Source organism: Larus michahellis, chromosome 6 (assembly GCF_964199755.1).
Source record: "Larus michahellis chromosome 6, bLarMic1.1, whole genome shotgun sequence".
Classification (NCBI taxonomy): domain Eukaryota; kingdom Metazoa; phylum Chordata; class Aves; order Charadriiformes; family Laridae; genus Larus; species Larus michahellis.
The window spans coordinates 9,056,815-9,071,560 of NC_133901.1; positions in this window are offsets into that span (position 1 = coordinate 9,056,815).

Genomic DNA, 14,746 nt, shown 5'->3' on the forward strand with positions numbered 1-14,746 from the left:
CACAAGCAAAGGACCAGTCTGAGAGACAAGGGAAAGCAGAGAAATCGTATTTTTAAAGAAATCAATGATGGGAGGCAGAGGGAAGGAGAGGACCAAGCTTCTAAGGAGCAGAGCATATTTCATCTCTGCTCCCCGTCCCAGTCCCTGCAGAACCCACACCGGCTGCGGCTTCCGACAAACCGGCGGTTTCAATCGCAGCCGCGCCGCCTCTGCCGGCACCGCGTTTGAAGATGTCATGGGAGAATGGGGCTCTCTGTGAAGCCCGAGTTTCAAGAAAATAGGCTGTTCCCTGCCCCCGTTCAGAGATGAGCTCTTTAAAGCCTTCAGCAGCTCCACCAACACGACATCGCTCCCCTCCCCGAGAGCGCCGCCGTCCCGCTGCACCACGGCTGCTCTCACCTGCCTGGTTCTGTGCTTCAGCAGAGGAAGAGGACGGTTGTAGGGAGGCTCAAGAGCCTGTAGGAGCACTTAAATAAACCTTTCCCTGCTTTCTTCCTATTTAAACGAATAAGAAGGAAACAAAAATATAACTTCTTTCCTTTCTCTCTGACAACCTATTTAAAGCAATCGCACTGTTTTCTGAAAAGCGGAAGCTCCAGCCTCCCCCAGGGTTCTTTCCTGCCCACTGAGGCAATCCCTGGGAAAGTCCACACTGGGCTGTACAGGGGTTTTCCCACATGGCGATCAGGGAGGTTGGGCAGGAGAAACCCTCGCAGGAGCTTCCCCAACTCATGGCCAGCGCTGGCGAGGGGCACCTCCCGCAGCCCCTGCTCCGCCCCTGCACCGCAGGGGGATTGGGCACCACTTCTCCAGTTTCATCCCTGTCTCCTACCAGCACTGAACCTCATTTGATTTTTTTATGTATCTATCTTTTAAAAAGAACAGTAAAAGAAGTTATTTACGAAGCCCATTAGGATGAAATTTTAAGTAGGTGTTCGCTGTCGGAGTCGCCTTCAGGGAGACCACACGAGTCTCTGAGTGTCGGCGGCGCCTGGTGTGAAACCGCTCATCCACACACCCCACGCTTCGTGGTTTGTCTCCTTCCTAATGACTCCGAAATATCCAACGCTTTCCTATGCAGAAAGCTTTTGTCACGCTAATGAACCTTTAATGAGAGGGAGGCAGCGGATGGGGAGGCAGTGGCAGCTCTGTCCCGCGGCTGTGGGCGCAGGCTGGGTGCCGGGAGCTGCCCCGGGAGATGCTCCAGTCTTACTTTGGCTCAATTATTTATAATGGGAAAAAGAGGGAGTTTTACTGAACCCAAACGAAGGAGACTTTTTGTCAAAATTGCTCAAGAAAGTGAATGCAAGTTTTGCTAGAAAATTTGCTATTCGTTAATATTTTTTTGCTATGCCTTGATTTTTGCGTGCATGCATGTATGACATCGGGAGTAAAGGGAGTTCAATATCATTTAATGAAGTTGTACAAGAGACAGTAATCACCCCGAGTTCTTGAGAAGATGACAGCGGTGCCAGGGTTCCCGGGCTCTGTTTTCCCATAAGGACAAGCAGAGCTGCCACCAACTGGGACAAGGGCAAAGGTGCCACATCCTTCAACCTCCTTTATTTTCCCCACTCCATGTCAGTCCCGTGCCCAGAGCCCTGAGTTTTTATGCAAATGTCTCAGCAGTGGAAAAAACTTTAGCAAAGGGCGATGGTTAAATGCTGCTGAAGCTTGACAGAAATAATCCCCTGTCCTCGGCAGCCCAGGGAGGCTCTGCGGTGATGGAATGAAGAAAGAGAGCAGGGAAGCTCCTTCCCGAATACCGGGGATGTCCCATAACTGAAGTGGGGTCTGTATTCACTGTATATCCACAGACAATATTCACCATGGGTTCAATATTCACTAGTATTGAACCTCGCTCCACTGCGGCTGCACTGTGGAGATTTGAAACAGGGTAAGAAAACAGTGTGAAAAATACCTGATAGTGTGAGAGACTGATCAGCATTGCTGGGCAGAGAAAAAAAAAAACACTAAAAAAATGATCCAAAACATAGGGGGTTGGCAGAACTGACGGTTTTGTTCTGTTGGCACAGACTGGTTTCAGGAGTTTATGCTTTTCTTTTTATTTTCTTTGCTTTTAATCAAGTCGTCGTAACTTGTGGTTTTCCCCTCCAGGCTGTCAGCTCTTGCTGGGGGTTGCAGCATCCCCTGCCTCCCGCAGCTGGTGTCACCCCAAACTCACAGGTTTAGGACGCTGGAGCCGGGCTTGGAGCCGGTATTTGGAGCTGCTTAGTATTCAGTGGCACGGCTTACCTAATGCAAGTGGATTTAACTCATTTCTGATTGATCCTATAATTACAAAATTTGTTTAAAGCTGTTATATTATCTCCTTATTTGACACAATATGGCACAATTTTGTTATAGTATTGAAAACCAAATAAGACAACTGCAGTTGGTAGCATTTCAAAGAAATATTCCCTTTAAGATGAAATCAATCCTGTTTCAAGTTTATTCCCTTGCTTTATGATTGAGGCTCTAGGGGTGTATTTTGCTGAAAAATGTCTTTTTGATTTTTCAGAAATTCTTTAGATTAATATGCAGCTGTCATTGCAAGGCAAATCCAGACCCGCTTTCATGTGCCTCCTCTCTCCCCAGGCTGCGGCGAGTGCCTATCCCTGCCGGGCAAGCGGCCGCCACGCTGGCGGCAGCACTGGGCACGGCTGCCCCAGCCCCTGCTGGCCCCTCGCCCTGCGTGCCCGCCTCTCCCCCGGTTCACCCTCGCCACCCGTTTTTAAAGCAAGCTTAAAGTACGACCCTCATGACAATATAAAGAGAGTTTTGGTCCTTTGTGTTTCCCTTGGTGCGCCTTTTGAAAAGTTGTTTGACTTGCAGATCATGTCGAATAAACTTTCTAAGGGGATATTTTCGAGTAAATAGACGCTGAAGGCCGTAAGTGGAGTTTAAATATTTATATCAATATTTAACCATTTATTCTTTCGGCGGCATCAATCAGTGTGGCTGGTTGGACACGTCCGCCTCCCCATTTATTTAGGCTTGATCCACGCACGGAGCAGCAGTGACGGCAGGGATGACGAGCAAGCGTAGCTCTGAGGTGGGGCTGGGGGCTCTGCTCCAGCCGCTTCCCCCAGCACCAGCAGCTCTTCTCCAGCTGCCCGTTAGCAGGATGTCCACCAGCGCCCACAGGCAGGACATGTTGCAGCATCTATTGCCTGTCACCGGTGAGCGGGGAAGGGTTCGTGCAGCCAAACTAGGTTTTGGCTGCTGGAAATGGGAATGCCGATCCAACACGGCGGCGTGGCGATGGCACTTGTTTGCTCAGGGTGCTACTACTCTTGTTAGTATGGTCAAAGGATGAACATTGCCCAGAGAACTTGTGGATGTCCCATCCCTGGAGGGGTTCAAGGCCAGGCTGGATGATGCTTTGAGCAACCTGGTCTGGTGGGAGGTGTCCCTTCCCATGGCAGGGGGTTGGAACTGGATGATCTTTAAGATCCCTTCCAACCCAAATCATTCTATCATTCTATGATTACTTTATGGTTAAAGGATGGATTTGTAGTCCTTTAGTCATGTTAAATGGAAAGTCACTTCCCGGATAGCTCCATTAAAGCAAATTATCAACCAAAACCCAACAGGGAGGGCAAACCCAGCTGGGAGGCAGGACAGTTGCAGCAAGCAGGAGCAATTTCACCAGAGATTCATAAAAACTATTATTTGGAAGGGCTTTTGCATATTTTATTTTCTTATGTAAACTGGAGCATTCCAAATCAGGTGTTCCTACTATTTCAAAGAATGAGAAACGTTGTGAGGGAGTAATACATTAATAGTTGAAATGCTACACACGCTTGCTTTACTAAGGCTTTTTCTGCACTGGTTGAATAATTCGGTTGATTCCTCCACTTTAACATAAAATTTGTATTTGAACTGCTTTCTCGGAAGCCTTCTGCCACAGCTGGAGTTATAGGATGAGTCAAATTGAGAATATATGAACGGCGAGAGCACAGGAGTGGGAGCGTTGTGTGCAGAAGTGCTCATCTCGCCCTAAAATTTAACTCTTCTTTTCTTTGTACTCTGTTTGGTTTTCCTTTTTCCATATATCCTTGATATTTCCATTTTCCTTCAGGGCAACTGCAAAGAGCTTGGCTGGGACTGGGTTTGTACCAAGTACCAGGAGCCCAAGTTTAGCACAGCTGGAAAAAACACAGCAACCGTTTTCTCTTTCTGAGGGCAAACATCAGCAGTCTGCGTAACCGAGGGCTGAGAAATTTTGCAAAAAGCCTTATCAACAAAATTCCTTGACACGTCTGAAACCCAGATGCTCAAAAACATTTATCTCGTGGCTGCTTCTAATCTGACAGAGATGGGGTGAAAGGACAGATGCCATCTCGGACCGACCTTCCCCACAGCTCCGCATTTGGGCAGATTTCTGGGTTGATATTACCCTCGACAGCCCGACAGAGCAGGGATTATGCACCAGCGCAAGCGCTGCAACCCTGGCCATGGGTACTTTACCCCTTTGTCTCCTGTATGAAGACACTATATTATATCCCAGACGGATTTACAGAGGCGCCCAGAGCCCACAGCACTGCATTCCTAAGGAGTGGCGAAAATAAAGGTAAATCCTCCCCTAAATGCACTTTTAAGAGGGGTCTTTGGAAGCCAAATAAATGAATTTGCTTATTCCTTGAGTAAGTGGCTTATTGGAGCTACTGCAGTCGCAGCGGGATGGTCATGGCCAGCCAATGTGCCGTTTTGCTGTCCCACTCCATTGCCAGTGTTTTACAGCTTTTGCTCATCAAATCGAAGAAAAATGAAAGGTCTTGGGCAATCAATTGCTAAAAATTGAAGGTACTGTACAGCAAGAACTGTGCCTGCATCCCGAGCAAAACCCGAAACCCAAGCTCCAGTTGCAGATGTGGAGGGTCCGAGGGAGTGCCGTACCCCAACAGCACGATAAGAAGCAATGATTCTCAGAGGTGCTGGAAATGTAACGTATTCCAGACTCCAAAATTTCCATATTTTTTTTTTTTTAAAAGCAATGGATAATAATAAGAAACTTTCTTAGTGGCAGATACTGCCCGCCACATGCACAAGGAGTATGTGTGTACATTCAAGCAGCCTATAATTTTTCCTGCCTGGTCTGAGGTGTTTTACATAAGCAAACATTCAGAAGGGGAAAGGGTGAGAGGAGCTTTGGGATGCCCACTGGTGGTAACTGAGCACTGATTAACTGAAATTGAATACAAAGACATGAAAATGGCTGTTTTCCCTGCTGGTACGGCATGTTGCACGTCAGCCCCAGAGGAGCCCTGGTCCGTGCCCCGGGGGCCGCATCCTGTGTGGGGCTGGGCAGCGGGGTCCCGGGCACACAGCTGGGCACTGTCCCCCCCCTCGCCCCCGGAGCCCCTCTGAACAGTGCTCTAAACATCTTGGAGGATGTTTCTGAGAGGCAGCGGAGCTTACCCGCCGGCGAGGAAGCCTTACCGAACCAGACTGGGTTTACACTGAACTAATTTGGGGTATGGGTATCGATGGTGACCTGATTGCGTAATTGTTTAAGGCAGATTGAAAACACAAGCAGCATTTTCAGCATCCATGTGCTGATCGTCTGACTTTCCACCGGCACGGGCACAGCTTTTGTTTGCTGCTGGGGGCGCGGGAATGCTGGTGATTTACACATGTTTCGGATGAAGGATAGTCACGTGCATCTGGTGCTTACAACGTTTTACATTACTCTAGATTATACATCTGTCATGTTAGTTATTAAGTCGCTGCGGATTACATTGCATTACCGCTTAACAAGGAGATGTATTGCAGAGCCGGGGAATGCCGTGCCTCTTCCAGCAAAGGACATTGTTTTCCCATATTTCTCTAGAAAGATCACACATTATAATCACGGCATACAGTATACCATGTAAAACGATCCCCATTTATTTCATACAATAGATACTGTGTCATTTAATTAATTTAGACTAAAGAGGAATGCTCAGCATTCACTAACAACTTTTCCTTTGGGACTGTAAATGAAAAACCCTCATTCTGCACAGCAGCCAGAGCCAGGAGAGCGCTCCTGGAGAGAAGGTTTGCATAGAGAGGAAAACTGCCCCTGCACCCTGTTTTTCCCCCCAGGTACATATTGAATTCATAAAATTGATCTAAAGCATCTAGTGGCCATGAAAGCTACAGCACCGGGCAGTACGTAAGACTGACCCATGTAAGAAACGCCAACAATTTAAGGAAACCATACACAACCACAGCCACGGACTCGAGGAAACCAGCCTAACCGATGGCAGAACCAGCACCAGCGGTACTGCTTTCTTTTCCTGGTACTTGTATTTTTTAGCGCTTTTTTTTGTTCTTAAGTGAAGCGTAGTAGGGAAGTATAATGGTACACCTCTAATGATGATGTTTATGGTGCATGGAGCACCACACCAGCGATCGCCTGAAGTGGTGGTGCTGCCTTTTAGCATTCCTGTCCCTGCAGAATCCATTTCTGTATTATGGAGATTTCTGCAGACCTTAGGCCATGCGTATTGAACAGTCCTCACCTCTCTCAGCTTCTCATTGACCCAGAGTACAATACAGGCTTTTTTGAACATAAAAGCACCATTGACAACCCTTATATTACTCCAAGAGATTGTTTACCCATGTGCTAGAGGGGACTTTTAAACTTGCTGCTAATTAGAGGTACGTTACTGAGGCCAAGCCTTCAGTTAGAGCTATCACAGGTCCTGGCGCGTCGCTTCCTTTGTAGACGATCTCTTAATCGTGATTTCAGTGGGTCTGATGAGAGCTGAGGTAGCACCCTGTGTTTTGCTTGCTGTTTATTTGCCCGGGGCGCATCCCCTGCCCCGCGCGAAGGGGTTGTCACCCACCACCCACGGACCCTGACTGCAAACCTTCAGCTCATCTTATACCTCGCTCTTAGTTTTTCCTCTCACATTTATAGCCCCATGCGCTTACTGCAATCACTATTTTCAGCATACGTAAAGCAAACCATTTTAATCACGGGGAGCAGAACTCCTCACTCCAAAACATTTTTAATTCTTGTGAGAGACGATGTGTGCTGGAGGCACGGGTTAGCCTCCGCGGTGCTCCTCGGTAAATTAGCTGTGGAAAAAGTCTTTCATTGCAGCCTTTAGCAGTCGGAGTATTTAAATATAACCACACAGCTTTCATTGGACGCAATAAAAGATTCTCGTCTGTATCACTGGGTTCGATATAAGTGGTTTGCCTCTCAAATGTATTATAGTTCATTTCATGTTTAGTGATACAGTAATAGCTTAAATTGTGCATTGAGGTCAAGGACAGACATTGATCTGTTTAAGCAAATACTGCTATTAATCAGAGGTGGGCTTGCACTGAAATACCTGGCCTGCGTGGGACACTTCAGGCACCCCTGAAAAACTGGCATTGGCAGTGATTGTCCTGATGACCGTGTTGATCACTGGAAGGTAAAATTGGGTACCTTGATTGCAGGATGAGGAAGGATGGGGGGTACCTCCCTGCTGGTCTCCCCCCAGATGAGTTCCGGCCTGCCACGGTCACCACTGCCTTTCTTACCCTGATGGAGGGCACCAGGTAGCAGCAGTTACCGGGAAATTAATTTTTTTTTTTAAATTTGCTACCATTTTGTTATTAATGCTAAGTTCTGCTAAGGGAAGCCCTGTCGTCTCCGCAGGTGACAAGTAAGAATGTGTCACCCTGCAAGTGCGGGCAGCAGGAGACAGCTCATGGTAATGAGCCACAACAACATTAATTACCGCATCTGTATCAGAGGATGCTCAAACTCTTTGGTCTGAACCACAGCTCATGCGTGTCCTTGCTGGCATTGTCCAACCACACTGCCATTGCCCATAGGGATGGGGCTGGGGCTGTCCTGTGCTGGGGGCGAGGGACGGCTCCTGCCCCAGACCCCCAAATGGACCAACGTTAACAACCTCAAGGACAACCTCAGGGACAACACCTTCTGTCTCAGCACCTTCACTCCACTCCCCATCAGTCCTCTTCCCACATCTTTTTCTTCTTCCCTTTCTAAAGCTGTTGCCTAGCCAATTCCTTGTAAGCGAAGAAGATTTCACAAAGTCTCATGGGCCATTTCTCATGTCTATAAACATTTTATTACTTCAGCAATATGGCCAACGCACTCACTTGTCTCCTCTCCAAGACCTCAAACACAACAAAACAACTCCCCTAAATCCTCGCTCCCGAGTGAACACTCAGTTCCTTGCTACTACCAGATCACCTTAATGAAGCCAATGAGTTTGTGCGAGTACAACTAAGCTGTCAAGAAAAGTCTTTCTATATTAGAGCACTCATTTTATTGAGACATTTCAAGCAAAAACAAACAAAGAGCTTAAACAGATTTGAGGAAAAAAAAGTTATGGAGAGGAGATGGCCCCATGCCTGGAGGTGTTCAAGGCCAGGCTGGATGGGGCTTGGAGCAACCTGATCTGGTGGGAGGTGTCCCTGCCCAGGGCAGGGGGGTTGGAACTGGATGGTCTTTAAGTTCCCTTCCAACCCACACCATTCTGTGATTCTATGGTGGAAAGCCCTGCAGTATCAGAGACAGCCACTCCAAAGACCAGGGGTGCAAGGGACACCTTGGTGAGGTCTGCTCTTCACCTAAAGGTGTGTACCTATGAGCAATGGGCTTCTGACAGGTTTTGCTCCTCCCGGCACCATTTGCAGACAGTTTGCTCTGATGCGCATATGGAGTTTTTGAGGAATAACTCCTACGCCGCCAGCTCCCAGCCTTCTTTTACCTTAATTCACCTGCGAGAGCAAAACCTTGTCTAGCTGGGGTGTCTTGGTGCTTTCCCGTGCGGTTACAGAGGTGATGCCTGGGGGCTTTGGGGCTGGGAGGAAATAATTTGGAAAGCTCACACAGCAGGCGCTGCCCACCCTGCCCACCCTGCCTGCGCTGCCTACCCTGCCCCCGGCGGGGAGGAGGGAGGCAGGCAGCGAGTGTACAAAGGCTGAGCGTAGCCCCAAGTGAAAAACCTGCCACAAACACAAAGCAGAAGCAGGATAAACCAAACCCGCTGCTGAGAAGTTGCAGAGGTTATCCATCATTGTCAAGGCTCCCTTTGCAGTATAAGCCATCAGAGCAATTCAGAATACCGGCAGCTATAGCTGTTCCTATATCTTAAGGATATCCTTTTCAGAAGACATCAGTAACAAAAACAACGACAAAAAAAAATAATCCGTCTTTTTAAGGGTCTCATCACACTGAAAACTTGCTTGGGTTTGTGGCAGCACTTTTGCATAAAGATGAAAGAATTCAGAGTTTCCCCGTGATGTGGTACCAAAAATCACATTAGCAGAGAGTTGAGCAAAAAGATCAACATTTAATATGAACCCATCATATACCCATTTTTAAGAATAAAATGAAATACTGAATAAAGAGGGATTAAAATAAAACCTGTCTCCAGCTCTGTCCTTGGGGCATCTTCACGCAGTGGTGGTAGCCTCCAGGATTGCGTTATATTTGTTTTCGGGCTCCAAAGCACAACTAAAACAATTTATCTATTGTAGTTTGGGAGATTGAACTGATACATGTTGGCACGGGGAAGATTAGGAGAAAAGGCATGCTCTACAGCTTAATGCATCTGGAATACATATTATAATCTATTCTAAACTAAACGCTGTGTGTGCAGCAATTGGAATTGGCACCATAGACCTGGAGACCTTGGTGCGGTGCAGACCCCCTTCCTGGCCCCGTTAGCTCGGACCATTTTTAAATTGAGCCAGACATGGTGTCCCATATGGAGCAGGGGCGCACATCAGCGATCTGGGCTCAATGCGGTGCGACTTGCATCAAAAAAAAAAATCTCACTTTCTTTCGGTAGGATGTGGATTTTACCCAGGGCACGGATGAGCTGCACCATCCTTGGGCACCGGCAGAGCAGGGTCTCGGCTCGCCCCGAGATGCTCTGCCAAATGGAAAGCCGGCCGGCCGGGAGGGCGGCAGATGAAAGCACTCTTGCTGCAGGTTGTTGGTGTCCTGAGCAGCAAGATTTGTATTTTAGCAGCACCTTGATCTGTATTTTGGTGCCTGTGCAGCATGGTAGGAACCTGAGAGTGCCTGTGCCTGCCCGCCCTGCCTGCTGGGTCGCTCCCACGGCAGCACCAGGAAAAGGCAGGCAATAGGCATGGGAGAGTTACACCCACAAGAAACGAGTGGGTTTCGAGGCCAATGGCATCCTTTGTGGGGGTCTGTTGTGGCAGTAGCAGTAGCAGCTCGATGTCCAAGCATTTCATTGCAAGTGTTTTGCTGAGACACGTCTCCCAGGACATGCCATGGCTCCTGCCCACTGCCGGCCAGCCCGGCTGCTCCGAGACCATGCTTTGCAGAAGTTACAGCAGTTTTATAGGCACAAATAGGTGAAAGATGTTGATTTCCTTTGGAGAGACTTTGCCACAACCCATCCTTACAGCCCCCGGGCAGGAGCGCTGCCACCATCCTGCCGCAGGTCCCCAAAGCCCCACCAGGAAAAGCACAAAGGACGTTATCCACCAGGAGAGAGGGTGAAGCATCCGCATCTGTGCAGGGAGAGAATGCAATAAATAACAAATGAGATTTGATTATACAACATAATATTACTTTCAATGTAAAAATGAATCATGCTGCATACAATAATAAATCATAACTACATTTCACCAGCACAGAGCCAGTTCTGAACTGCAACATCTGGAGCTCAGACTGAGCCTTCCAGCTTTTGGGGATACTTTGACCCCAAGCTTCATCTCCCGCAGATGAGATGAAAAACTTGAGCCCGATTATCATGAAAGTACCTGTACGCAGGGAGAAGGCATCACCAGTCCATGGCAATATGCAACCCTTGCAAGAAGGCCAGGTGGGTTGGGAAGAATTTTTTTAAAGCAATAGCAAAGCAAAGTCAAGAAGCCCTAAGCTTGGTAATTTGAACAGGTTTCCTACTCCCATTGCGGCGGCAGCACATGAAGGTACCGGTCAGTGATATGTGTGGGGCCAATGCCATGGGTTGTCCTCCTAGGGAGCAGCATCTCTCTGCAGCCAGGGCTGGGGGAAAACTCGCTGCTTTCCTTCACAGGGCAGGTGTCAGATCCACGGGGAGCAAGGGTGTGGGTCGGGATTCAGGGCAAAGTGAAGATTAGATGGGAAAACTCAGCTCTGGTTTTTTTCCAGGCTCTCGCACAGCCCCAGTGCATGACCAGGCTCTGGCTGAGCACACCGGAGCAGACGAGTGTGGCACAGCACCGTGGGCATCCCACTGCGGGGGGCACCGCTCGCCCCGGCAGCTCCCCTCTCCCGTACGGAGGCTGTCTCCTTGGGAAAATTTAGGTAAGGAGGGCTTAAAAACCCTGCTGCAGTTTGGCATCATTCCTTGCATGCGCTTAGCAAAACAGCAGTCATTTTGCAAATGTACGGTCACCACAGGCCCTCCGAGGCAGTGGCCGGTTACTCGGCCCATTGCCAGGCTGCCTCTCCGTACCCGTGTGCTGCGGCGCCGGGCTACACACCCACCGGGTCACGTATGGCCCCACGCGGGTGCATTTTCCCCACGCCAGATCTGTGCACCTTGGTCAGGAGGGTGACTGCTGCACGGGCAGCACGCCACCGGCTCCCACCTGGGACAGGCACGCTCGGATCCACAGCTAGGTCATATTTAATTTAATGTGTTGCATGTTTTTTAAGCACCTGTTTGGCATTTTGGCCAAACCAGGTGAAAAGAGGCAGTTTGTTAAAACGCACCGGTCCCCTGTACCTGGTGCGCCCTGCAACGTTAGAAAAAACACGGACAGAGGCTTAGAAACATTTGAAAAGTGAGAAGCTGCCAAAAAGCAAAGCAAAGGATCAAATCAGAGGCAGTGCTTTGGCTCGGCTCTCACGGCTCTGTGGCTTTTATTCCAGATTTACATCCTGAGAGCAAAGTCGAGATGAGTTGGGGCACTTGCAGGGTAATGTGTGGGGGTCCCTCCTCAGGGCCGGGACATGCAGCCCTTCGCAGCTCGGCAGCACTGGAACGGCAACTGCTCCATCTGGTGGGAACGGCTCCGTCTGGGTTGGGACGTGGGCTTGCAGCTCCATCCTACGGGGCAAGTGGTGATGCCCTGGCCAGCCCAGCATGCCGTGGGGCTCCCAGCCTTCTGCCACCTCCCAGCTCCCAGCCCCCGCTGGAGGCACCAGGTCCCCCGGCGTGATGCAGCAAGGGTGGACAAGGGATGTGGACTTGTTGATAAAGGACACGTAAAAAAGCACTGAGGATCGACCGAAGATGAAGCATTCGCCCTGCAGTTGTGCTCACACACTACAAAGGGGAAATGAAAGGGGATGTGCTGGAGCACAGTGTCCCTTCTGCTGACAGCCCCGGTGTTGGAGGGGGTTTGAAGAACGAGGCCAGCATGCAACCAGCATACAACCAGCACACAACAAGCACAACCAGCACAAGCAGCACCAGCAGCACAACCAGCACACAACCAGCACGACCAGCACAACCAGCACACAACCAGCACGACCAGCACGACCAGCACAACCAGCATACAACCAGCACACAACCAGCACAACCAGCACACAACCAGCACGACCAGCACGACCAGCACAACCAGCACACAACCAGCACAACCAGCACGACCAGCACAACCAGCACACAACCAGCACAACCAGCACAAGCACACAACCAGCACACAACCAGCACAACCAGCACAACCAGCACACAACCAGTACAAACACGCAACCAGCACGCAACCAGCACGCAACCAGCACAACCAGCACAACCAGCACACAACCAGCACAACCAGCACACAACCAGCGCACAACCAGCACACAACCAGCACACAACCACACAACCAGCACAACCAGCACAACCAGCACACAACCAGCACACAACCACACAACCAGCGCACAACCAGCACACAACCAGCGCACAACCAGCACACAACCAGCACACAACCACACAACCAGCACAACCAGCACAACCAGCACACAACCAGCACACAACCACACAACCAGCACAACCAGCACACAACCAGCACACAACCAGCACACAACCAGCACAACCAGCACCGCCCCGGCAGCCAGCCAGGCCAGCCCTGTGAAACGCGCATGCGGCTTCAGCGACCAAACCTCCACCACGAGGGAGAGTCACTGTGGACATATATCCTTAAAAATACACCCGGGGACGGCTTCTTTCTGGTTTTAAGCATATGACATCACAACGGTTTAAAAGGAGGCGTCACGGGAGCGCGGCTCGGCCCGGCATCGCAGCACCAGGCAGGGACGGGAAGGCACAGCCCATGCCGGCTGCATTTGCAGGCAGGTGGGATGCTGGGTAGTTGACCAATCTTCGTATGTAGGAAAAAAACCGAGTAAAGATAAAAGTGGAAGGAACTGCTGTCCTGGCTTGAGCGACACAGGATTAATTTCTCTTTCAGTAATTTCGCTTTTCAGTAAGGTCTCCTACAATGCTTGTGAAAACAGCACTTTTAGAAGACTCTGGTGTCTGAATTTGTGAAAATATTCACTTTACAGCCAGCTATGGTGTGCGGGTTTCAAGGTTTCAGTGTTTTTGAGCTTGCCAGGCACAGGGATGAGGAGGAGCGAGATCCGGGCGCTTGACCCAAGCTGCCAACAGGATTGTTTCATACCATGAACGTCACATTCGATGTAAATGCGAAAGCTTGCTGATGGGTGTGATGCTGGGAACTCCTTGCCCCGGTGCTGGAGCCCTGAGCCCTTCCCTTCCTCCCAAAGCCACAGCGCTCACAGTGTCCCACGTTTGCTGCCCCTGCTGGGAGCGCACAGCTTCTGATGATGGAACGGGCTGAGTATGATCCTTGTGTATTTTATATTGGTATCGGGATCAATACTGGTTCTTTAGTATTATTAATTTTAATTATTTAGTCTTATTCTATTAAATCTGTCTATATTTCAACCCTTGGGTTTCCTTGTCTTTTCCCGATTCCCCTTCCCGGGTGGGCAGGGGTCATCGGGTGATAGAAGAATTGTCTAAATGACAATAAATTGTTGTGGGTTCCTCAAACCATAACAACTGCTTTCACTACAGCTTGGGTTCAACCAAACAAACCCGTTGTGAAGCGGTGGTGTGGTCGGGCTGAGCGGGGCGAGGTCCGTCCCACAGCTCTGCCCCTGCAGCGGCAGGGATTCAACAGCCCGTTACCATTTCATCCGACATCAAACATCTCTTGCTTCTTCACTACAAACAGATGAACAAGAGAGGACTGCAGCACCCTAGGACTTGTAGAAAGCTTCCAGCTTTTGTACTTAAAAAAACCCAGACACAGAAATGCAGGAAAAGAAAATAAATCTATGTTCAGCACTTAAACTTCCCTTCCACGTGAGTTTTCACTCGCAACCCAGGGAGAGCACTAAGAGACGAGGCTGTGCTGCAGGACTCATCTCCAAATTAATGATCACAGACGTGCTTAGACATCGTGGACTCTGTACATTTGTCCGGGGCCAACTCAAGTGACCTTGTGCTACAAAAGGGATCAAAACGCCCAGGTGTAAGTCCTTAGATGTGCGACAGGAGAGGTGCCCCAAGCCCAGCCCTGCTGGCCCCGTGGCGAGGGGCTCGCAGCCGGTTTCTGTGCTATCCAACACACCTGATGTGCTGCATGGAGCCACGCAAACAGGCAGAGATGCTGGAAGACAAGGGGAAGAAATGCTTGCTTTCTAAGCGTGGCACTTCCGTATCTCAGCGAATTGGCGTAGCTACAGACGGCAGTCCTTATTTTAAAATATGGGCATTTCTCTGCTGGAAATGCTGTCCTCCACTATTTC